This window comes from Triturus cristatus, chromosome 4_2 (genome assembly GCF_964204655.1).
Source record: "Triturus cristatus chromosome 4_2, aTriCri1.1, whole genome shotgun sequence".
In the NCBI taxonomy this organism is placed as follows: Eukaryota; Metazoa; Chordata; class Amphibia; order Caudata; family Salamandridae; genus Triturus; species Triturus cristatus.
In genome coordinates, this window is record NC_140586.1 from 413,094,826 (window position 1) to 413,120,166 (window position 25,341).

Consider the following 25,341-nt stretch of genomic DNA (forward strand, 5'->3'; position numbering starts at 1 on the left):
TGGCCTCAGGCCAGTCAGACATAAGGGAGCACAGGCTCTTTACAAGCAAATGTGATTCATTAAAGTAATTTTGGTCCACAGTTCTTTGGTTCAAGGGGTGACAGAACAGAAATGGAGAGTGGGGTGAAATGAGGTAACCCAGTTTCAGAGATGCTTATAGCAATATTGTAGGATACACCATATTCGGGCAATGTCTTCCTCTGATTTGTAACAGAATAGCATGAAGCAAACTTCTCAGCCATATGGCACATGAATCCTGCTTGTCCTGCAAAAACAAAGCCTTGAGCTTCTCAAACCAACTACTAAGTAAAACATAATTTATCAAACATCATTTAGCAATATACAGTAAAGGACTAACACAACTTTGCTTGCTTCCATAAACACCCCAATCCATACCTGCACCAGAAGTGTACTCACCTGACAGCTGGAAACACAGAGGTCTGGGAAAGAGAAAACGATGTTTAGACCAAGAGGAGGGGAGCACATTTTTAGGTCGCCACCTACCAGACAGAGCAGCTGTCTGGCTAGGTGAAAAACATCTTGGGGACTTTAAGAAAGTTGACCTGGGAATGCATTACACCCGTGGCTTGCTATTGGCTTTGTGGTTTTTAACTCACATTTTCTGCCTTTCCCTTTGCTGGCTTTATTTTGTTTAGACTGTGCAGCTTGAGTTTGTCCATCCCAATGCTAAAGTAATGTTTACATTAATCTTCCACTAACTCATTTTTGTGTGATAAATAGGCCTTTAAATCTTGTTCTTATATTGTCACATTTGTTGGGCATTCAAAGACCGAGGTCAAATGTCAAGCTGTGTTTTCGTGGGAGGTGGTTGACTTCAAAGTGGGCATTTATATTAAAGAGAAATTCAGCTTACTTTCTCCAAGAAGCCCGCTTGTGCCCTTTAAAAAAAAAAAAGAAAAAAAAATGCATTTTAGAAATGGCCATATCAAAAGGTATCTTGTTCTTCAGCTGCACAAAACATTTGCACGTTTTTTGCAAAATTACTCTTCTTCGGCAAGTCCATTTAATTTGTGAAACTGCCTTTTTAGCAACAAAGTACAAAACCACATTTCAGTCACGGCATCAGCCTAACATATGGTGATCTTGGGCAATTTACACTGTTTTTGGCCTATTCACTACCAAGCAAAGGATAAGATCCCTTCACAGGAATGAGCAAGCCACATTTTAACACAATTTAACAATGCTTGGTTTTAACTTTGATGTGTAAAGCATAAGCTTTATTTATGACATCTGTGGCAACTCTGTTTTGGAGAGTTGGAGAGGTTTAAAGTCACTTTTTATGAAAGCTTTTGTATTTGTTTAGCTGCACAATTATGTATTCCATCTGCAATTGTTCCTTTTTCGGAACACATATATTACTGGATATAAATGATTTCCTCATTTGTCCTTGTAGGCACTTGGGTCATAATATCAATGGTGCAGCAGGGGCAGTGGCACAGGGGCCAAAAGGTCTAGAAAACCCAAGGAACATGGATTATTGCTGTATTTTACTACTTAACAAGCAGTCACAGGTGCAGTTACTTTGCTGACACTAGGGTCATGATTTGAATGGTGCAGCAGCTGCAGTGGCACAGGGGCAAAAGGTCTAGGAAACTCAATGAACACGGATTATTGCTGTATTTTACTACTAAAAAAAAAAAAAAAAAAAAAAAAATGTAAGGAGTTCTTCTTTTGTAACCATTGCACCCAAAGTAACACATAGCCTAAAGCATCACTGTAAAAAAGCTGTAACCTATTGGACTTTTCGGTTTACCTACAACTTAGGTCACATTCAGTGCATTTATGTATCACATTTTCACAGTTTTTGTATGGTCCTAAAATGCTTCTGGACATGGACATGGACCATTCTATAGCATTAGCACCTCAGTCGTTGTAAACACTATATAAAAACGTATAACTTACCATATGGCATGCCAAGCATTGGCAAAGCCAAAAGGGCTCGACTATGCAAGATCTTAACCATGGTATACAGCAGCGCTAGATTCAGTGCAGCATAACTGAAAACAACATTAGCAAAGCCAATAAATCTCACATAGGCAAGACCTATTGGCTTTGACAAGGTTTGTTGAAAGGTTGTTGTTTTGAGATTTAGCGGCCAGCTAGCAGTATTGTTGCCCTAAATGACAAATGCACCCTCAGAATTATCATGGATCGAATAACGAAGAAGGACCAGGTGTTTATCAGTGTTTTCTTAGCTTGAGTTTGGAATGTAACTGTGGAGACACCATTAAAGAGCTCACTGGGTACTCGGATAATTATTAGCCTTAGAATGTTCTCATACTGTTTACAGAGACTAACATTCGGCATGTGCAATTATCTCTGCTGCCACATCGAGTTTTAAAGACAACCCTGCCTGCCTTGTCAGCTAATGTTAAAAGCTAAGTATCTCCAGCTTAGTCAAAAATTCACTGCAACACAGCAGCGTCTAGCAACTTATTTTTTTAACATGTGAGTTTTACCTCAATTTTTAATGTAAAATTAGTTTAACATCCTAAATCAAACGTCTCCCCTACAATCTGTTCAAGAAATGTATGAGTAGTATTACTTTCAGATCATTGTGATTCAAGCCAAAATTATTATTTAAAATGAGAAACTGTAATTAGCCAAAAAAAAACAGCACCGTCTGAAGTCAAGTTAAATGAGAATATTTTCATATAAAGATTTAAATAAGTACTGGCAAACCCAATAGGTCTTAGCTTTACATGGCTGAGTTATTGGCTGTACCAATACTGCTTTGCACCAGCATTCAAACACATACATCAAGACGAATGTGTACGCATGGCTGGCAATCTTGGAATGGGTATCCCATTAAGAAAGCATACACACAAGACGCAAGTTTGCACTGTGACTCACAAATGTATTGTGACACATGGTAGATATTGTTACCATTTAAACATGGTGGCCAGCCATGGTAGAACAGTAAATTAAAAGAGGTGGGAGAAAAGGAGGAAACACGGTACGGCAAGCACCAAAAAGGACAGAAGCTGCCCACCAGCACGCAACAGCTGCCGCCTCGTAACAATAAAATTATATATAAATCACAGCCACAAAATCCCATATAAATAAAGGCACTCACTCGGGGCAAAGCAGTGTGCCTCTTATTTATTTTTATGAACAGACCGGATGTGGACAAAACTCGTTGTCAGGTCTGTGCACGTAAAATAAAGATTACCAGACCAGGCACACAGCTTTGCCCCGAGTGAGCGACTTTAATTACATCGGATTTTGTGGCTATGATTGTTTGACCGCCACGCTCCTCTAGCTGAGGCGCTACACCTCCACGATTGCAATGGGGGCCCGAGCAGGAAGAGAGATATATTATATATTTTACCTACTGGCGGTTGCCAGTAGGTAGTTATAGTTACGATCTAGTTTCCAAAGACAAAGCGTTTTTCTGTTTTGCAAATACTGTTGGTGCCGCTTGACGAATCCTCACAAAAATTTCAAAACTAGTACCCAATCACCTTAGCTGCTGTATGGAAAGTTTTGGGGTGCTTCATCAACCGAGAGCTGAAAGGGGGGCGGGGGGGGGGGGGTTGTCCCAAAACATGTTTACCCCATGCAATTTCTCATAGGGATTTTAAAACACAATTACAGCCCAAACCGCTGAATGGAATTACACCAAATTTGGCAGAAAGCTAGATCTTGGGCCAGAAAGATCTCTTTATGTGATTTGAAGTAAAACTGTTCAGTTGTTTTGTAATTATTAAAGAAAAAAAGATTTATAAATATCTAGGAATGCAGAGTGTCTGCGGATCCGACAGGTCTCAAAAAGAGATCTGAGTGGCTGCCACCACTTTAAGCAGGAAGTGTTGGCAGCCATCTCGGGGGCCTCGGATTTGGCCAAGACCCAAGAGGATGAAGGGGGCACGCAGCCGCCCTCTCTGAGCCGATGTTGGCGCCGGGGCCCCATCCATAATAGTAATGAGGAGGGGGGGCCGAGTGGCCCCTCCCTCTCCAGGCCATTTTCAGCACTGACCGGGCCCTCCTTCCTGAAGGCATTAATGGGCCTGGGGACCCCACCCCGCAGGGTCGTCTCCTGCTAGGTCCCGGTGTGCCCATGGAAACCTGTGTTTGCCCTTGCTTGGCAGGAGCAATTTTAAAGCTTCCACTAAAATGAGAGCAAACATTACGTCCGCTGCCAGCTGGCAGGAACTTTAAAAATGCTCCCACCAGCTGGGAGATGACTTTTAATCTGTTTCCCTGCCCACTGTGAAGTGGGCAGGGAAATATATGAAAACATTTGTGTTGAGGGATGGGGAGACCACTTGGCCCAAATACGAACAGAGCAGGGAAGCTATGTACCCCCTTCCTTAAAAGAATGTGGTGGGACCCGGGGAGGGGGGAGGCAGCCTTTGGGGTTGGACACAGGGCCTTTGCCCGAACGCAGCGTGGTGCTGGCTGCATGTGTTGCAGACACCTTACAGGCTTGGATAGCACAAATCTTTTAGACGTGGGTCTGGAGCTAACATCAATGATTATCACTTCCCTGTAAACTTAAAATATATTTGTAAGTACAATTGTATTGTCCGCAAACATCAACTTGTCTATATATAGTTTTTTTCCTCAAAATGAAATGTTTGCATTTGATTATATATATTTTTTTTTACTATCAAATGCAAACATTTAATTTCGAAAAATGAACTGAGTTCCCTAAAAGAAAGGTTGTCATTTTTACGATTCAGCTAGACTTTCACAATGCATCATGGTCCTTCGATCAGCTCCCACAGTAAGCCCTGCACAATGTGGACCCGTCACTGATTTGAGAACAAGAATGTACAGAATTGTGCTGGAGAGCAGAGAGCCACAGTTTCAGGCCACTGGTGTAACAGAACATGCAAGTCTACCGACACTCTAAAGAACAAAATCTCAAGCACTGGTATAAGCACAGTTTATTCTTTTTTCACTTCTTCTGCAGATTGTGGATGTAAGAGATTGGGTTATTAGTTGAGGAAGCCCCACGCAGGCAATTACCACAATCCTGGTCAGGGTAAACCACATAAATCAATAAATTAAGCTGTGCTTAGCCCTCTAGCTTGGCACAAAAAGCAGTAAGGCTTAACTAAGAGGCAATGCATAATGTATTGGCACAGCACACAAACAGCAATAAAGTGAAAACACAACACAAGAAAAATCCCAAATTAATTTAGAAAACTAGGATACATTTTAATAAATGAAATGACACCAAAACGAATTAAATCCAATCTGCAGAACTGGAGTTATGATTTTTTAAATTTTTTGGTGAAATCTAGCGCCTAAAAGATCAAAGTGCCAACCGCAGGTAATTGATCGCACAACACCAGGGGAAAGTCAAAAGTTAAGGTGACCGTGATGGAGCACGACCAAATAAAAGAGGTGGATTGGGCCGGTACTCTGCTTACATTCGGACTTCAAAATCTTTTGAGGAAAGTCCTGGAGAAGGTGGAGTTCAGCGAGGCAAGGCAGCAGGCTGCGTCCGAGGAGTAGCTGTTGTTGCAGAGGAGAACTTTGTTGCCGAGGACAACTGGAGGAAGTCTCGGTTAAGCCATCGATGTTGGCGGGAAAAAGCTCTGAGTGGTAGAAGCCAGATTACCTTGCAGAAGAGGTAGTCGGCAATGGGGAACGGATTACTGTCAAGCCTGGTGAAGATTTTTACCTCCAGCGTGACAAAGCTGTAAGCTGTAGCTGAAGAGGGGTCCATGAGGCCGGATACCATCGCTGAGAGGTACTGCTGAACAGGATTTGCTGCTGAAGTGAAGAACGTAGCAGGAGTGAATGCAAAGTCAAGCCGACCAGCGATGCATCTTGGGCAGATTGGCTGGCTGGTAAGTCCAGGTCTTCAGTCAGTTCTTCTGGCACTTATTAGAGAAATGTTTTCTATGTCCCACGTTTTAGGGTTAGGCGGGAGCAGCACTTCTAACACCACAGCCGCAGCCCCCAAGACTCCTAATGAGCGCTGACTAAGCCTGACCAAGCCAATCCTTATAGTGCTCTCATGGTTTAAGAGCAGCATCTGCATTGGCTTAGACAGGCAGTCACTACGTAGGTCTTGGTCTCCTACAGGCCGTGTGGGGGTGGGGAGAATCCCAGTCCACAGCAGAACACTCAGTGGCCAATCACTGCATTGTTTTATTTTAAAGTCATGCAGTGAGTAGCCGCCATTTCTGTTCACTCCTGCTCCCTCTTCGTAAGCAGCGCCAGCCACCCGACCAGTAACAGCACCGTGCACGTGGAGAGCAGCCTTCCTCGTTTAACTCAGCAGCTCCTGCTTCCTGAGCAGAGAGCGCGACGGTGAGTGATGAGGTGACCTCGGCGCAGGGACCCCTGACCGAAACTAGCAGCAGTAGCTCAGGCTCTGGCACTCTGAGTTGCGGAGTCAATCACAGAGTCACTCAGTCACTAAGGTAATAGCTTTTCCTTTCTTTAATATTACACGAGGCCCAACTGAGAGTGAACACCAGGCTGTTTTATTTTGTTCATGCCTAACGAATTACAGGTTTACACAACCGCTAACGAATTGAATTTAAAGAAAAGGCAAAGCTGGATCTTTGGTGAATGCATTCTTCCCGGCCCAGCCGTTTGCAGAACGTCACAGCCTCATGATGTCAACGTGGTACTAGTACGGAAACTTCCAATTTGCTCCCACATTCTTTTGACCCAATAGACTCAAGTGCAGCGGAGTGAAAATAAAGTAGGAGGAGGGTGCATCATAGGAATAAATAAGTCTTTATTGTTTTTTGCAGGCTCACATGAAACACCTAAGTTAGCGTAGTACCCTTCTCGAGACAAACCCATCAATTCACTTATAAAGCCCTTATCCAGTTAGACTTTAAAGACCCACAAGCAATTGCCATCTCGAAAATACCCTTGGAAATAAAAATACGATAGGCATTAGTAAAACGTTCTTGTCTGCTTGCCATTGCTTATACTACTACAGCCGCGCTGATATGCTTGCAATTGTTCATATGAAACACAGGGTAGTTTTAGAGCTTGTGGGAAAAGTGTAGTTGCCCAGGGCACCACTTTCTAAGAGGCCCGCCCCCATTTCACAAGTATTGTGCTCAGCGCTGTTGACAGCTGTGAATATGGTTTGTCAGTGACACTAATTTCAAAAGTATTTTGTGTTCATCGTTGTGCCACCGGCTACGTTGTTATTTACTGCTGCCCTGTTTCCACGGGCATCCATCCCCTGGAGTGATGTGCCTCAGACTAGACTAGTAGTGCCTCTGAATCAATGCGTGTTTTGGGGCTCTTGAGCGCGGTGGCTGGCCTCTCTGCTCTCCTAATCACGGCCGTTCAAGGGACTTGTTTAGTTATGGCGCAGAGGGCCTAATCTGAAATGCCTCTCTTAACCCAATTAAAATGGGAAACTGTAAAGTTGTTTGTTTTGAAGATGGAATGGCATGCATTGCAGGTGGAATGTGTCGCAGTTAATGTGTTCAAAAGAAAACCTCACAGTGCCTTCCCTTAAGACAGTCTTTGATTTTGTGTAGTTAAGTCTGCTAAACTATGTTGTTTCTCTTGTCCTTGTGACATACACCGTTGAAACTTCTCTTGACTAGATTGTGTTATGTGTTCATTCAAACGGCCACCTACTGCATCAGCAGTCACACAAGACTAGTCACAAAATGTTAGCACTACTGTTTCACCAATTTGAGGGGTTAAAGATTCCTCCAAAACATGTTGTTTTCAAATGTAAACAAGAGGGGATCTTTAGTTTCGTGCTTTGATGTTAGTCCCATTTGGTTGCTTCTAGTTTGGGATTTTTTTGATCAAAGTAATTTACAGCCCTAAGTCCGAGCTCTGGCAGAGAACAAATGGAGTGAAGGCATCCTAGTCAGTCTGCTTGTGTTGTTGAGTGACCAGGGGGTTAGCAATTCAGATGTGCAGCTTGATCTGCAGCACACAATCAATCACAGAAGACAATGTCTGTGTAATGTGTGAGGTATTTTTACAGCCAATTTATAGTATCCTGAAGATTCTGCTTACGTAAAATGTCTTGGAGGCTGCCCTTCAAGGTTTCTGTCTTTCTGTCTCATTTCATCTAGTCTGACAAATCACAGTAGCTCATATCTTCTTAGTAGATTTTATTTCTAAAAGGTGTTAAGTAAAGAAATCTGTGGGAATCTACTAGCACTGTCATCTCATGTCCATTATACAGTTCTCTAGGTAAAGAATGGGGACAGCTTTGTTTTAAAAAAAAAAATCTTTATTTCGGCTATAAAACCATAAAAGATGCACACATATTCTTCCTTGACAGTGGAGCCCACGATACAGTTGTCACAGTAAACAGTATTTAATACACCAGGTTCTAATGGTCAAGTATTTCATGATGTAGTTTGTAACCACAAAAGAGATCACTAAGATACATCGTTAGCTATGTCTGTACTCCATTAGAGCCAAATTCAATAGATAAAACAAGAATAAAGTGCGAGTGCATTAGTGTCTAACGATCTCCACAGTTTTCACTCTGAAGCTTTCGATAGGGAGCCTGTTGTCTTTGTAACTTTTAGTAAAAATGATATAACATTTTTTGATAAGAACTTTTAAAAAAGGAGTTAAGAACAGGATCCTGGAAATTAGGTCACCCTCAAATCATAGAGTCTTTGCTGCAGCTAGTCCCTAGCACACGGGAGAGTAGACAGAAGCCTTTGCCTAATGGCCCAAAACTGACCAAGAACTTTTGCAACAGCACATACAAAAGATGGTCTTGTATCTGATCTTAAAATCTGTAAGGCGTCAAGATGGCGGAGTCCCCAACTGTCTACATAGTGGAACCAACCAATTCCTTCTTGGTCTGTCATAAGCTGGACATGCAAAGAAAACATGGCCCACAGTTTCATTTGGGTCTGGGCAGGAAGGGTATCCCTTAGGCTGGCTGGTTTTGTTTTGCCAAAGATTGATAAAAGCATTGATAGGTAAACAACCAAACCTAAACTGTGTATACAATTTCCTGTCCCCAGGCACTTTGATGATGTCAAAATATTTCTCAGGATGTTTAGAGAGTTTTATATCTAAAATAACATCGGTTAAACAACCATGACGAATCCTCGAATAGGTGGTCTGCTCTACCCATAAACCAATATTGACGCTTTATGAGGTCCTTTGAATACAGTGGTGGGGAGCTAACAGGTTCGTTTGGGAGGCCAATTGCTGCCTGAACAATGTTAACATATTTTATCCACCCAATTTTTGTATTCCTGTCAAGGGCAGACACTTCATTAAAAGCAGCAACATAAGGGGCCAGGTCGAGAGTGGTGACCAACCTATACCAAAAAAGCAAGGGGCGCAGACTCGCTTGGTCATGCATAGACCTAACTCCCAGGTACAGTTTCAATAGGTGAAGGGGGGTGCTTGGAGGTAGGGCTACAAGACTCCTAAAAAACTTGTTTTCGAATGTTGTTAATTCCCTTGCATCCACTGAGCCCCACAGTTCTACCCCATAGAGCACACTACTCACAACCTTTGAGCTATATAGTTTAAGGTCTGGGGCTACGGGCTTGGTATATGATAAACAAATCTCGCGCCGAAGGCCCCTGATAGCTGGGAGAATTTTAGTGTCGCCTTGTTCAGATGATTATTCCAAGTCATGCTATCAGATAACACTATGCCCAGGTACTCAAAGGAGCTAACCCTCTCCAGTGGGACATTATCTAAGACCAAGTCCTGTTTAAAAGTTTTACGAGGGTTCATTATCATCAACTTGGTTTTGGTGGTGTTAATAACCAGACCCCTCTCATCACAGAAGGCCTTAAATTGGTTCAAGAGTTTCTGGAGGCCCATAGGAGTTTTGGATACCAAAAGAGTATCATCGGCGAACAGTTAAGTAGCTATTTTCTGGTTCGCCAATGAGTTGAGCATCATCCGGAATTGAAAATAGAAGGTTGACAATCTGATTGACATAAAGGGAAAAAGGAGTAGGAGCCAATACGCATCCTTGGCGGACCCCACGCCGGATCTTAATTGGGTCAGTAAGTTGCCCCTTGCTGCCCCACCTCACACGTGCAAAATTGTCATCATGCAGCCTGACCAAAGGTTCTAAGATTTCAAGGGGCATTCCCATGTTCATGAGGGTTTGCCAAAGTAGATTTCTGGGAACAAGCGCAAAGGCGGTTGTAAGATCTATGAAGACAAGATATAGACTGCCTTTGCCCAACCCAACCACCTTCCAATATAGCAAGAGAAGACGAAAAGCCTCGTCAATAGTACTGGTCTTCCGTCGAAAGCCTGCCTGTAATGGAGAGAGGATGCTCTTCTCATCCATCCAGGTTTGGATTTTGGTTAAGAGCGAGCGACAGAAGACCTTTTGGGCGCAATCTATCAAGCTAATTGGACGGTAGTTGGAGGGCTTAGACCTGTCCCATTTTTTGAAAATTGGGATCACTTCAGCCCCCTTCCACGAATCCGGAATCCTTCCTCCTCCAACAATATCATTGGCCAAGTTCATAAAATATGTCGCCCAGTTTGCCCTATCAGCGCGAAAGAGGTCGCCTGGGATGCCATCTGGGCCTGAGGCTTTGGCGGGTATAATGGCATTTAAGGAACTCATGATCTCTTTCCTAGTAAATGCGATTGTGCTTCGTTGGGCATCCAAGCTGGGGGGCATCCGAAAGCTATTGGTAGTGTTATCTATAGAATAAAGCTCGTTGAAATGATTATACCATTCTAATGATGTGATGTTGTTGGCCAATGGAGGGGAGCGGTCGAAGTTTGTTTTTGCCACTAGCAACCAAAATTGTCGAGGGTCAGGATGACCAATAGCCTCCTCTAGCTCTTCCCATCTCCCTTCATCCCATTGTTTTTAAGCTATACCCTGTGCCTGTTTGTAGGCCCTTCTGTAGTCACGGATGCTTACTTGGACCCTGTTTTTGATAGCTGTGGTCAATCTCGCTCTCGCTAGCCTGCAGTTTTTGTTGTACCAAGGATTTACTCCATGGCGACTACCCCGCAAGGAGCTAATCATTATAGGGGGATGTAAAAGAAGGTGGCCAATTGCTCAGAAAAGGCTCCATGGAGGACACTACAGGTATTATTAGAGAGTGGATCGCTACTTGCTGATTCTAATGTCACTAAATGCTCTGCTAGAACTTCATTAATCTTTTTCATTTTAAATTCATCTGCCAAGACCTTGGGCCATTTAAGCCAATGCTTATCATTTGTGGCACTCCGCTCCCTCGTGCATAGTGGGGCAGTGAAATCCTGCCGAATACTCCCCCATAGATGACTAATGGATAGGTGTAGGGAATTCTGATCACTATCACAGGCCTGGTGTATGAACATGTCCTGAACTTGGGGCCACAAGGTCAGATCCACTAATATATAGTCAATCCGACTTGACCAATTTGTTCCTATGAAGGTCATTCCACCACTTTTGTAGGAGTTGGTTCGACCATTGGTGGCCCTTAGCCTGTATTCTAGGGAAATTGCATTCAGTTGGAGGGCAGCGTGTGACTATTTTTAGGTCTCGCCTGACCCAGCGCATGTGCTGGTCTGGCGAGACTTTTTGAGAGGGCTCCAAAAAGTGCTACCAGGCCAGCCTAGAGCTACAGTGTATGTGCGCATGCGCGGGCTTGACCGCGATTACTTTCACTTTCGCAGCCGCACGCCGCTTTGATGTTTGATCGCGATCGCTTTCGCGGCCGCACAGCTGCTTGCATAGCCAATAGGTCTCGCTTTTGGGACCTTACAAGTATTTAGTTATGCAACTGTTGCATGGCTAAACACTTATAAGGTCCCAAAGGCGAGACCTATTGGCTATGCCAATGCTGGTTTGATTGGAGGGGATTCCAACGGAGGTACCCTCCAAACTTTATCCTCTTCAGACACGTCAAAGAACTCGACCCAGTCAAGGGGTTCGAATGCAACATTAAAATCGCCACCGATTATCAGCGGATAGCTGACATTCCGGTCCCCCAATAGATTATCCAAAGCAAGAAGGGTCGGCGAACTACCACCTCTGGTACTCCTAGCGTATATGTTGTACATATCAACGGTTTGCCCATTTCCGTTTGCTAACCTAATCCCCAAAATGTCCGGGATATTAGTAACCAGCTCTTTTGATTCACAGTAAGATTTACCAGGATGAGTAGCCCACCTGACGCCCGCCCTGCTTTGGCAGATACTGCTGGTTTAAAAAAGGACATAAACCCAGGGAAATGTATAGGAATCTGGGACCAGGTTTCCTGAAATAAACATATTTCCTGGCGGGAAACCAGGTCCAACCAATAGGGGCAGTTACACTTTCGACTAATACCTGCCAGGTTCCATGAGAGGATGTTCATCATGTCCCGATTATCTAGTTCCACCCGGACCTGGGAGGAGGGCAACACTTGCAATATGGGCCCAACTCGGCCGTCAGTCCTTCTAGCTGGATCGCTAGCCTGAGGGCGAGTATTCGCTGCCAATGGTGAGTGGAAATGGTCAAGCTCTACTGGGGAACAACTCCTCCGCTCTTGCTCAGCTGGACAACCCTTGGAGTGTAGATGGAAAGTGGCTATAGGGATCGTCTGGACCCTACTAAGACTATTCGTTGCTGGACTGGGAGGGGAGGAGAATGAGTCAATCAATCTGTGAGAGTGTTGAAGTCGGGAAAGCCAGGGGCGCTTAACTCGTGCTTGCTCTTGGACCGGGGGGGGGGGGGGGGGGGAAGACAGTCAATCTCAGTCCAATCTTTAAAGCTATGTCATTATCATGAAATGCCTGTATTAAAGTCATAACAAGACTGTAAGAAGAACATGATAGACAGGCAGCTGCACTGCAGACGGTAGAAAGACCAGACAACCGTGTGTGCAGGTTAAATAATTACAACTCTTGCTTGCTGCACTGTAGCATTTGCACTCTACGGTAACTAAACCATTTTAGTTCTGTAAAATATGGAGTATTTTTCATGTGTTTAAATATTTCAAGTCTATTCTATCACTATTGCTTTATAAACCATCTTGCTTTCTCAGATTTGCATTAAAATACATGCATTTCCCAGTGTTCCTTTCAAATCTTTTTGGAGGAGGACCCTTCTGAACCCCCTGATGAGAGTCTCACTGACATGCTTCGCTCACTCACGATGCTACATACAGCAAGAACTTTTACGCTGCACCACTTTCAAATGTCACCAGCCGCCACTGGAGCAAACTAGCCCTTGGAACCACTTCTGGTGGTCTCCGGTTCAAGGAGATGATCCAGTTCTCCTTCAAGCAGCAAGGCAAGCCTCTAGCAGCAGGGCAGCCCTTAGCAGGTCGAGGCAGTCCTTCTAAAGTCTTCCACAGGTCCAATATTTATAGCTGGTGCCAGCCTTTGAAGTGGGGGGGGGGGGGATTCCCTAGACAGGGGTTCCCCAGACAACCCCCACATCTGTTTCTGAAAAGCTCTACCCTTGCCCGGTTAAGGCTCCAAGAAGTGTTGGGTTCCTTTGTGTGTGCGCTGGACACAGCTCTGCCCCCAACTATCCTGGCAGGATGGCCCAACTTTCCTACACCCCTTTGTCTTACTGTCTGGCAGGAATACACAAACACCAAGAGCAGAGTCATCTGACCCAGGATACAGGCAGAAGGCACAAATGATTAGGAGTAGAGATGCCAGCTTTCCAAAGGTCATAAACACAAAAAAACAGGAGTATGCATACAAAAAACAATATCTCAACCGGTAATTATTTCGCAAGGCAATTTAAACACAAAGAATTAATCAAAAGGAGAGTTGGAAGCAAGCAGGAATAAACAATGCCGAGCCACACAAGTGCAGTGCACTGGACCTGCAGTGCACTAGACCCTTGTTCTGAGAAAGGTTGACCATCTACATCGAAGTAACAACAATAAACAATACAAAAACAGATGGTCCAAGCACTTGCTTATCCCACAATATGTACACAAAGTGTTTTATAGCGGCAGGATTATCTAATTAAAATGGATTTCTCATTTGAACGGTGCTATGGGATGGAGCCCTGGGTCCTTAGTTATCTCCAGAAACGTCGAGTCTCAGGTATTTACTAAAAAACAATTTATCTTGAGGATTAACGTAGCCAGATAAAACCTTACAAGTGCTTCCAGCCTGGCATAATACAAGTGTCCTTTTTATTAGTTCTCACCCTGGCAAGGGAGAGGTCTGGAGACCAGGTAGCCAAAAAACATTTTCCCCAAATTATCCAAAAGCCCGCAACCCACCACCCAAAAAGGGAAGGTGGGTGAATGGCTGGGCCTGAACAGGGGGGTAGGTGGGATTAATTGTAGGGGGTGCAGGACGCAATTCAAACTCTTAGACAGTGAATTGAGGTCACTAAGCTTCTGGTTAGTTGTGAACACCCTGAAAATAATACGAATGACTGGGACACTGAATTGAACGTCACGTCACTGACGTGAAGTGGTCAAGGTATCTAGCAAACACATGCCCAGGCACATCAACCTACTTAAGCAACATAAACACAAGTAAATTAGGTCTTTATGAAGGTGGAATCTTGGAGCTGTCAACAGGCACAATCAAAAGTATTCACATGCGTTGATTTGTTGTCCAGTTGCAAAATAATTGTGGTCCGATATGACTATGAGAATAAATAAGATTCTCTACACACAACCTTGTGTCCCAATGAGAAAAATCCCAATGACACAGCCAAACTGTCACAGATAGAAAAAGTAAGTTATTATGGTGGTAACAGTAGCAAAGAACATTGTTTTATGAAACTGGAACTTATATAGCAAGTTAATAATTGATACTTTGCTATTGCACCTCGCTAGCCTGGCAAATATCACATGAATCTGTTCAACTCAATTTGGCAGGAATTCCAGGAAGTGTAGGACTATTAGCATGCCTCTTGTATTTTAATACTTAGTTGCTGAGAACTTTTTAGGCCACATAAACATATGTTTCCTCATTTCGATGTCCTGACATTTTACAATTGACCTAGTTTGTTATAGTTCATCATTACATCCCCAAATTGTACTTTTGAAAGGTGCTCACAGAATCATAATAATTAGGCCATCATATCCAATTTTCTAAAATGAAGTTATTGAAATAAAATTAAAAAAAATAAAACTCATAACCCAACATTCTCATTTATATGCCGAATGAGCTGAATCCATTTTTATAAAATGAGTGACTGTGCTTTTCTTACACTGACCTCATTTGAAGAGGGATTATTGGCTCCAGTTTGTTCGACTGACAGTCATGTCAACACTGCATGGGTCATCGGGATTAGTACTTCCCATACCCACCCTGTTATTTTGATTATTAACTTAATTATAGCCTAGCATCATGTATAGGCAGGTTTGTAACAAAGGGCTCACTCATCGATTTCTTCGAGCATTTAGAACATCTGCCTCAAAGAGGGCCCTTTTCGTTTTCCAACTGGAGGAAGACTCGGTTGATTGGTTTTGGCTTATTGAAAAAGTGTTTATATCCACTTGAGCACAATTTTCCAATGCTCCACAAATACCTACAAGAACGCCGACAACAGCTGGTCTGGTATTCGCTTACTAATTATGCTACGACCTTAAATGTGTATTGAGGATGTGCATGCCTGTCTTAGTATATTGTGTGCCCTTTTGTTAAGAATCATACAAAGTGACCCATTTTGTTCTGTGTGGCGAATATCCTTTTGTGTTAAAAACTAACCAGTTAAGTCAAGTTTATTGTTTTAGTTAATTAAAACCATAACAACGTTTAAAAAGCACATTATATTTACTAAACATCTTCTAAAATAAATCTAAAAAGGTATGTTGTTCTCATCAAGTAATCATCTTTAATTATTGATGTGTTAAAAAATAACCAGACATTTCATTTCCCTCTCGAAGATTAACATCCAGAAATGAATCTGGTCCACTACAGATTATCCCTTGTGAGACATTTATTTTAAACCATTAGCTCACCGGGACCCACCAGGTTACAGAAGGTATTCTAGGTTCTTGATAGACACAGTTTAAGAGCAATCAGTTACTGCTAGAACCGGTCCCAGAGTCAAAGTTCCTACTGTGGCGTCAATGGTGTTAAAAGAGCATTCTATCAAAACTGGAGGTAAACAGCGGGTGGCAGTCCCATATTTTGGCGCTGGGAGAACGTATGGGTAGTGGGGGACCTCACTGAATACACCAATTCTCGCCACTGGAGAACTTTTATTGAGAGTCAGCGCCCTACTGCACGTCTACACGATGTTGTCTCCAGAAATTAGTCAGATGGATGGTTCAGGGATCTGGGTAACCTGTCCAAGCCAAAGTAGCCAGTTTCAGGTCCGGACAGAGCAATTTTAAAAGCAGAATGTAGGATCAGGGCGTCTCTGATGACACAGGTGTGGCCAAGCCTTGGGAGTAAGGAGGATGGGATGAGAAAGGGCATCACTAGACATCCAGGCTAGATATCTCTCTGTGCTCTTGCTGTACAGCATCATTCAAGTGCCAGATGAATACTCCTAACTGGTTCTGGCGAACAAGGATACAAGTCAAGTGTATGACAAAGCAACACAAAAAGAATATGGATGGAATGCTCAACATTGTCAAGCATTCACCCTAGTACAGAGATCTGGGCCTGAATCGATTGGTTTTTTGCTCACTATGCCATTCCATTTTGGAGCCAGCCATATGCAAATCAGTCTTGAACCTGCACCCTATGGGAACAGTCCAGTACGAACTGCCATGCCACAGGCCCTCCCTGGACCGGAAACCAGCATCCTGGTAACAGTTTCAGGCAATCACCCCTCATCAGCCAGGATAGCTTGAATCCAATGGCATAGTGAGCATGGGAACCAAGTCTGGGCATACCCTTCCCACTTGGGGCGAATACAGCAACACAAAAAGATGATGGACAGAATGCTGAACATTGTCAAATAATCACCCCCAGTACAGAGATCTGGGCCTGAATCCATTGTTGTTTTACTCACAATGCCATTCCAGTTTGGACCCACGCATATTCAAATCAGCCTTGACCCTGCTCCCCATGGAAACAGTCCAGTCTGAACTGCCAGGCCACAGGCTCTCCCTGGGCGACTACCCCCATTTTTGTGTTGCTATAGTTGCCCTAAGTGGAAAGCGTATGCCCAGACGTGGGTCCTGTGCTCACTGTGCCACTAGATTCAAGATGGCCTGGCTGATGAGGGGTCCCAGGATGCTTGTTTCTGGTCCTCTAACTACAGAAGTATCAAGGATTGCTGGACTGAGATTATCAGCAGGACACCATGTTGACTGCCCCATGCTTTCCTTTATTAAAGTATTTTTATTTAGTAGCGTACTGCAGCATTTGTATAGTGCTTGCTACCTCAGTGTGGGGCACTGAAGCACTTACCCACAAGGATAGCCAGCTCGGCTCTATGGCTTCAAGGGTGTTGTGCTTTTTTGAGCCCATGTGGTTAGTGTTTCGTGTAGTGTGTGATGACCACCTAGGTGCGTATGCCAGTGGTGCTACCCTATTTAAAAACTACAACTTGCAGAATGCACAGCTTTGTTAAATGAAAGCCCCAAGCTAGAAACGGCACATCCCTCCTCCATACAGCGATCTGTTGCCATCTCCCATCTTTAATAATTACCATGTGATCCCCACGGTCACCCTTTCCAGTCCTGGGGTTGCATTTACCGCACAACTCCAGCCGAGACTGGCTGGTTTCATTCCGTGGTACTCGCGGGACTAGCCCTCCGCGCAGCAGGGATCCGTAAATGGAAAATCCAGTAGTGGAAAATGTGTGTCCTGATGACTCGGAGTCATATGGCAGCCCTGATAGCGCTATGGAAATAAGGGATTATCTGCAAATTAGAAAACTGGAGAGGGTGTTTAAACTGTCGCTCCTTGTTGTAGGACACAATGTTAACGGTGCTTGGCTTTTCTTTTACATATCATTGTGATTTCGTGTGCTGCTGGTCCAATTAGTCCGAGGGAAGAATACACTAAGTAACTACAGCTCCCAGAAGACATTTGGTTTTCAAATGAAAATACTGGACTGGTAACCTGCCTTTCCTGACGGCATAGAGCTAGGCGAGGTTCACCCAAACTGCAGTAATATGATCTCCGCTCGGCTCAACCAAGCTTCTGCCCTCCATCGAAGATCAAACAAGCCACATACAAACACCACAAGCAGCCTTGCTTGGGTATAGGGGGGGCGAGCAGGGGGCAGAAGATAAACAGCCGTCTTGAATCATTCCCCTCCCTCACTTCACTACCTGTGTGGCCGGGAGCGTAACATTAGGATTAAGTCAGGAAGAACGCGTTAAAATGCAGGTAAAACATCCCAAGCCAGCGTGCAATGCCAGTCTGCACAGATTACCTTGAACAAACAACAAAGCAGTAAAAAAAAAACACGGCACAATAGCAATCGGCCTTAAAGCACAACGTTAGATGAATGTAAAAATCAGCGCTCAGACTTTGAAAACTACGAAATCGCCTCGTTCAGCAGCACAACACCTTCAGGTTTAAAAGCCCCGCTGCTTTGCAGGCTGGCACTAAGCAGCCCTGCGGTGGGCGTACTGTCGCTGAATGGGGGCTCGGACGAGGGTTGCTCGTCCTTCTCGTTTGCACGCACGTTCCCTAGCCATGCTGTCCCAGAAACAAACACACAAAACAAAAGAAACCGCAGGCGCGGTCTCTTGTTGCTACATTACGACTATCACCTTGAAAAAGTTGTAACTGCACTTGCTGAACGCATATGTCTGGAAACTTTTTTTGGCTTGAAAGAGCGGCACGTACCTTGTCTGGCGAGCCCGGCGCTGTGGGAAGGCACTTCCGTGTCGCTCCTCAGGTTGTATCGAGTCTCAGCAGATGGGTGGAGCCATTTATCAGCTGGGTCAGGAGGACAACTCCCTTTTGACCTATAGGAACATATGTGTGAGGTGAGTAGATAAACCCGAATCCTTACTTAAAAGGAACATAAGTGGGTCATACATTACAATACCAGTAGGTGAAAAAGTCAACAAAGGGACATGGGCGGCAGCTTGTTTCCCACAGATTTCTTTCTTTCTTCAGACGATGGAAGTCTGAGTTAGCACACTTTAGAACTGAAAGAGTACTTACTACACAGTGCTTTAAGTGAAATGAAAAGAGCGGGGGTCTCTTAAAGCGTTCAATGGCTTAACTATGCATCCTTAGAGCTTGCCCTATGTAATTAAGACAGAGGTCTTCAAACTTTTGGATGCCGAGACCCCCCTGTCAACATTTTGAGGCGTAAGGACCCCCCTCCTGACAAAAATGTTTAAAGCTGTTGACTAAATCGCGTGGGATGAAAATGTAAATGAGGTTATGTGATGCCGCGTATTTTGGGCTAGCATTGCTTCATTATTTTGACATTTGTTACACACAGTAACACTGAGGAAAGATTTCACCCAATCAGTACCCATTTATAACCAAAATACAGCAATTATCATCAGAAAGATTTCAAGTCAACCTTTGTGAAGGCCCTTCCACTCTGCAGGAATACGTGCTGCTACATTAGAAGCTCACCTGACCCTGGACGGGAGTAGCAGGGGTCCCTTAAAGCCCTGGGGGTCTTGTGCAGAGTTAAGCAGTTTACCCATGCAGCTTTCCTCTCACCCCCTCCCTTCCATCCCTCTCTCCTTTCCTAACCCCGGATCCCTCTCTCACTTTGCAGGCCATTTTCTTTCACCCCTTTTTACAACTTTTGAATTCTCCCCATTCAACCTCTCACTTCACCTTTAATCACCTTTTGCCATTTTGTCTTTTCACTGCCCTCATCTCTAACAGTCTCTCACATTTATCTCATGGCCTCTTTGGCCCTGTCACCTCCTGTGCCCCTCAGCACTTCTCATTCACCTCGTCTCTCCATTCAAATTTTTGTCTATTTGTATCTTACACCTCTGCAGTCCCTCCATTCCTCTTTCACATCTCCCCTTCTAACAGAAGCCCTCACCTTTGGATCACACTCACTTCTTGTGTGTCCACACTTCTCTTCGTCAATTCACATTTCTACTCATCCCTGACCTCTTCAATCAAATTCTCTCACTCCCTTGATGTCCTCTCTCATCCTCTCATCACCAAGCATACGGGTCGGACCCGTATGCTCCTCTCGGCAGGTGCCACTCTGCTTATTGTTCCCTAATTCAAGAAGGCATTAATTGTCTGTCTCGCTGTTTTGGTGCAGGCCGTGCAGTTATGGAACGTGCACCCTCCTTTGCTTCGCTCCACCAAGAATCTATTATCCTTTAGGAAGATATAAAAACCTTTCTCTATGCTCTGTAGGTTACCCCATTTGGCTGGTTCTCCTTCTCCTTCTGTGTGTTTCTCATTTGCCTTCAGGCAGTAAATGGTTATTAGCCCCAGGACATCTTTTTGTAACAGTAGTGCACTACAAATGTAAATAATAATAGGCAGAAGCAGGGGAGCCACTAGACCAGAACTTCAGAGGGGGGGGGCAAACACTCCCAGTCAGGGCTGGTCCTAACGCTGGTCGCACCCGGTGCATCAGTCTTGTTCGATGCCCCACCCCCGTTTCCTCCTTCTCCATGAATTCCTTCACTGCCACTCACCAACAATGCACCGCATCTCTCTATAGCACCTTTCTGACAAACATTTGATTTTTTATAGCACTACTCATAGTTTACTCACACTCATTTCTGGGATCTGTATGGTACATATTCTTTGTAGCAGGCACATTAATCCTCTGCACTGTGTGGGTGACAAGAGTGCCCATGTGAGTGCACGGTGAGCAATGCAACAGTGAGAGTAGGACAAGAGGAGTGACTGCAGGGTGAGAAAGGTGGTGTATGAATTTGGGTGCGGATGCAAGTTCACAATGGGATGAAGGAATGTATGATTACTGATGGGCTTGTTTGAGTGAGTTGCATATTGAGTAGTGAGGGGGACAGGTGCTTGAAGTGTCACATGAGTGCAGGATGAGTAGTGTGCTTGTGTGACTGCAGGGTGAGGTATAGGGTGAACAGCGTAAGTGCATTGTGAGTGCAGAGTGATCACTGTGAGTGCAAGGTGAGCGGGTGAATGGTGCGAGTGCATGGTGATCAGTGTGAGTGCATTGTGATCGCTGTGGGTGCAGGGTGAGCGTGAAAATGAAGGGCGAGAATGAGGAATGAGTTGTCTGAATGCAGGGTGCATTCCCAGACCCATGAAGTAACTCAGCATGTTATTGACGGCGGCGTAAAGTTTAAGATCTAAGTTAAACTATTGCAGCATTAATCGGGGATCGAGGGTGAAGGAAATAAATAATGTGCTGATCCTGTAACAAACTTCCAGTCCTATGGTTAGGGTTGCCAGCAGATTATTTTGATGGCCCAGTCGGTACAAAAAAAAGCAGTCACCTAAAGCGGTATTTTCAGCACTTATCTGTGCATACTTCCAACAGCAAATATAAATAGAAAGCTCTTTTAATTGTGTTCTAGGGCTGCCTCAATGATCCATGACTGGTAATTAAAGAGAACAAAGACAGAAAAGTCACATAACGAATGCATACATACTTTTTTATTTCTAAGTCTATTTAGTACCAAGAGGAGATCTTTGCAGGCTCTTTAAACAAAACATGGCAGGCATTTTTCTTTTGGCAAGCCTACTTTGTATTCCTTTCCTTGAAATGCATTCTCACACTACGGCAGTGAATGTAAAATACAAATGAAAGAAATAGGCTGAGTGGGGACCCAGGGAGTACTGGAACCAGGAAAAAAACCTAAGCCTCTGTAACCAGTTTGCAAAGGCATGCAAAAATGCAAATGGTCTTTAAAGACCTGTGAAAAACACGAGGGTGCCGGAGATAAGACTCCAGACACTGCCCAGCTGAGCCCCCAGCAGCTCAAGTTTCACTGCAGCAGCCCGGGCTGAGACACAGGACGGGGGAAGAGGTGGGGGGGGGGCTGAAGCCCTTGTGCCTGGGCAGAAGTGTGACTGGGAAAGCGCGACCCCCTTTGCATCACTCCACGGCCCCCCTGGGGGTCGCGCCCCACAGTTTGAAGACCCCTGAATTAAGAGCATGGCTTAAAATACATTAACTAAAATCCTGTGCTTGACGCAGCATGCCACCTGACCAGTATTGGCTGCCTCTCTGTGAGTTTTCTGTTAGTGCATCCAGAAATGTAACACTACAACAAACACATGACCTCAAAACAAATCAGATGTATTTGCTTTGCTAAGGATTGTAAATTAAATCATTATGGTCTAAGAAAGGAGTAGTGGTTTCATGGTGCCTTAGACGCTCCTATTCTCCTCCCTCAGACCACTTTCTGATGCAGTTTCAGATGACTCCTGGGCACAAGATACCTTGCTTTCAGGCCAATGTCCTCAGTACACCACAGTGTCAAAAACTAGTTTAAGAATTTCCTGGGGGAAGTATAGTTACTGCATTGTATTGGGTAGATTTTTGCACTTCATCCTGATTTTACCACTTGGTATTTGGAAATATTGTGTTGTGCAAGTTTTTGAGACCAGAATTCTGCACAGTATTCCAATTTTTAAATTTACTGTGGCACTCAAAATTAAGCAATTAGTTCTTTATTTAACACACACGTCCTCTAAGGGAGTTGTGATTGTGGTCTAGTTCAAGCAAACCTATTGGACTAACACACCTGGAAAAGCATCTATTTTTAAAAGAAAATGTGTGTCCCAATGTCACAGCGACTTCTAGTAATGATAGTGATGGAGAGTGAGGGGAATGCTTGGTTTGCTTACCAGTTATCTCCTTTGCTCAGTGTGGGAGGGCTGTGTGGATAAATAGGTATATTATTCTTTTCACACAAATAATTATGCCGCATGACCCTCTAGGTCTAGTATGGCTCAGTGTGGTCTCAATGGACTTTCTTTTCATCTTTTCTTCTTCCAGACTGTCCGTTCGTGAAGATGGCACCACCCAGGGGCTCAAAGCAAAAAAATAGCAGCGGTAAGTAGGAGTTCTGGAAATACCTCTTTCCTGAACCAACACCACACTGGAGGTTCGCGGACTAGAGGTCACCTTGCTGCAGATCGGAGCTTATAAATTCTCCCTACTTCCACGGACAGAGTAATTCCACAGTCATACGCACATACACTCATCATACGCTAGGGCCCATCACACTAACATTCATTCTATTACTCTATCCACACTGAATATACGAGAGAACTCCTAAATCAATCTGCATCTAAACTGAGGTCAATGCAACCTAATTGATATATCTCGAGTCATGATTCAAACAATAAGAACACATCTGAGATCCCAATAAATTGGCAAAAAAATAACCACCCGACACTGTGATTCAAACAAAAGGTTATTTTATCTAAATTAGTTCAAATGAAGGTCAATCAATAGCAAAATCATTATTCTCATAGTTACCTATTCTAGCTAAATGTCGTAATTAGGTCAGGACAGGTCTCTCAGTAAAGTCTCCCGAGACGCCGTCCTCTCAATCAGCATCGATCCTCTCGAGCATAGGTTCGGGAAGAAGTGGCCTTAGACCCTCTCTAGTCTAACAATATTTATAACAAAACTTACACATTAAAAGTTACAAACAAGCTCTAAACGTCCGTTGAGCCGTTGAGCAGAGCGAGCAGGAAAGGATGTTGACTCGCAACATTTAAAAAAAACCTCCGCTCTCAAAAATCTCAAAAATAAAAATACGGAAGAAGGAAACACAAACTAAAAAAATGTAACATCCATGAATGCTCTTCCTCGGAATCATAGTGAAGCCACCGCAAGTTTATCAAAGTTCATTGTGGCTTTTATTCTCTCCCAAGGATAACTGGTGACAACTGGCATCAAGCCCAGAGCTGCCGTCCTCACGGAAACTTTTAATACAGACAGAGGCCGAGGTCAGGATTCCAACCATATTCAGCGAGGCCTCTCTTCGTATTTCATCTACTCAAATGCAGGCTGTAATTGTCGGCCATCTTTCACTAGGCCAGAATGGACAATCTTAATTAACCCCTTCAGTGCCCGCCCCTTTCCCCGCCCAGTGCCGGCCGTTGCATTAGCGGGCGGGGTCTATGACGAGCTGGACTCGTCATGGGCACAGCGCCACCGCGGCCCATGACGAGTCCAGCTCGTCATGGGCACTGAAGGGGTTAAAAGAAACACAAAACAACGTTACTACATCGTAATGATTATACAGTGTTAATTCCCATTTAAACCCTTATGTGTATGTATTTATCTAGCCATTTGCGACATAAAGAAGCATTACAGCGTATTATTTCAAAGCGCAAACACATAACAAATAGCACTTTAGCCACACATATTTAATTAATTTGCTCACCAACTTAGTTCACGTATTAATAAAGCAACACAAATGCATTCCCACGTATAATCTTTCATTAGTAAGGTTGATTAGTCAGAAACTTGACAAAATTAATATCTAGTAATTAATCATTAATAATTTTAATTATGACATATAAAAATATAAGCTGATGTTCGGGTTTTAACAGAAAACCCTGCTCCAGCAATCCCCCCTTTGGTGATATATTATCACCACAAAAACCAACCCCCCAAAAAAATGTAGTCCCCATTTCTTAGGAGAAATTCAAATGTCTTTTTGCACAACATTACACACCAGCCTCTCTTTCATCATCTCTTTTTGATTCTAGGTACACACTCTCCCTAAATTCCTCTAATTCTATTTCTTGTGGGTCTCTTTTTGACCTCTTTTGTTTCTTTTCAGAATTTTCTCTTATTATTTTCTTTTTCCCTCCCCTGTTTTTACAACACAAACACCCTAATCTAAGTATCAATAAAGCAACAATTACACATGTCAATGGAAACAATATCTTACCAAATATGGTACTACCTATCTTAGCAATAAAGTTCTCAACAGCGATCATCTTATTAGCCATTTTAGTCCAGATACTTTCAGCTTCCAGTGGTACTAATTCTTCATGCAAATCAGTAATATTTTTTATATAGATCTTTAGATCTTTGCTTTCATCAGGAATGTAAGTGCAACAATGTTGAACCTGAGCATTCCACAGACTCCACCCTCTTTGGCCAATAGAATATCAGGGCAAGTCGATTTTGCATAGACATGGTGCGTAAGGCAACCATCTCCGTATTTACCAATAGAAACCCTCCAGCGGTGCTTGTCGATAAGCGATCCACCACTGTTGACAACTTCCGAATTCCATATGCATTTAATGAAATTCCCACTGCTGGAATCAAAGCTCCAAAAATATCTCCTACAATTTCTGACCAAGTTTCTCTCTTAAAGCGTGTTAGTAAATTAATTTGTTCTACATCCTCTATCCTATCTATATGAAAAATCTTTGGAAAGACCAGGCCAACATAACATGTGCCATACCAATGGTCAGGCAACCTGTAATAAGCCTTATTCCCACATATATAATACACTCCCGGGAAAACTGGATCTTCTCCTCCCTTGAATCCCCATCCTGTTGCAATAAAGTATGTATCATGACACTCACTAGTCCCAACGAAATAATTATCATATTGGGATTTCCTTCTGGTAA

General features: G+C 43.7%; 1 protein-coding gene across 6 annotated transcripts in view; it reads right to left on the bottom strand.

Moving 5' to 3' along the window:
- Positions 1–18,731, bottom strand: part of FRRS1 (ferric chelate reductase 1) — a 216,090-nt gene extending 197,359 nt beyond the window's left edge. For 2 of the 6 annotated variants that reach the window (XM_085601864.1, XM_085601869.1), the window contains exon 1: positions 18,649–18,731. The gene's annotated coding sequence lies outside the window, so the exon portion shown is untranslated. Of the gene's footprint in view, positions 1–417; positions 441–617; positions 639–874; positions 900–18,648 lie in introns of those variants that run through there. The other 4 variants (XM_085601870.1, XM_085601865.1, XM_085601863.1 and 1 more) reach the window with 4 other exon arrangements.
- Positions 18,732–25,341: the final 6,610 nt, after the last annotated feature.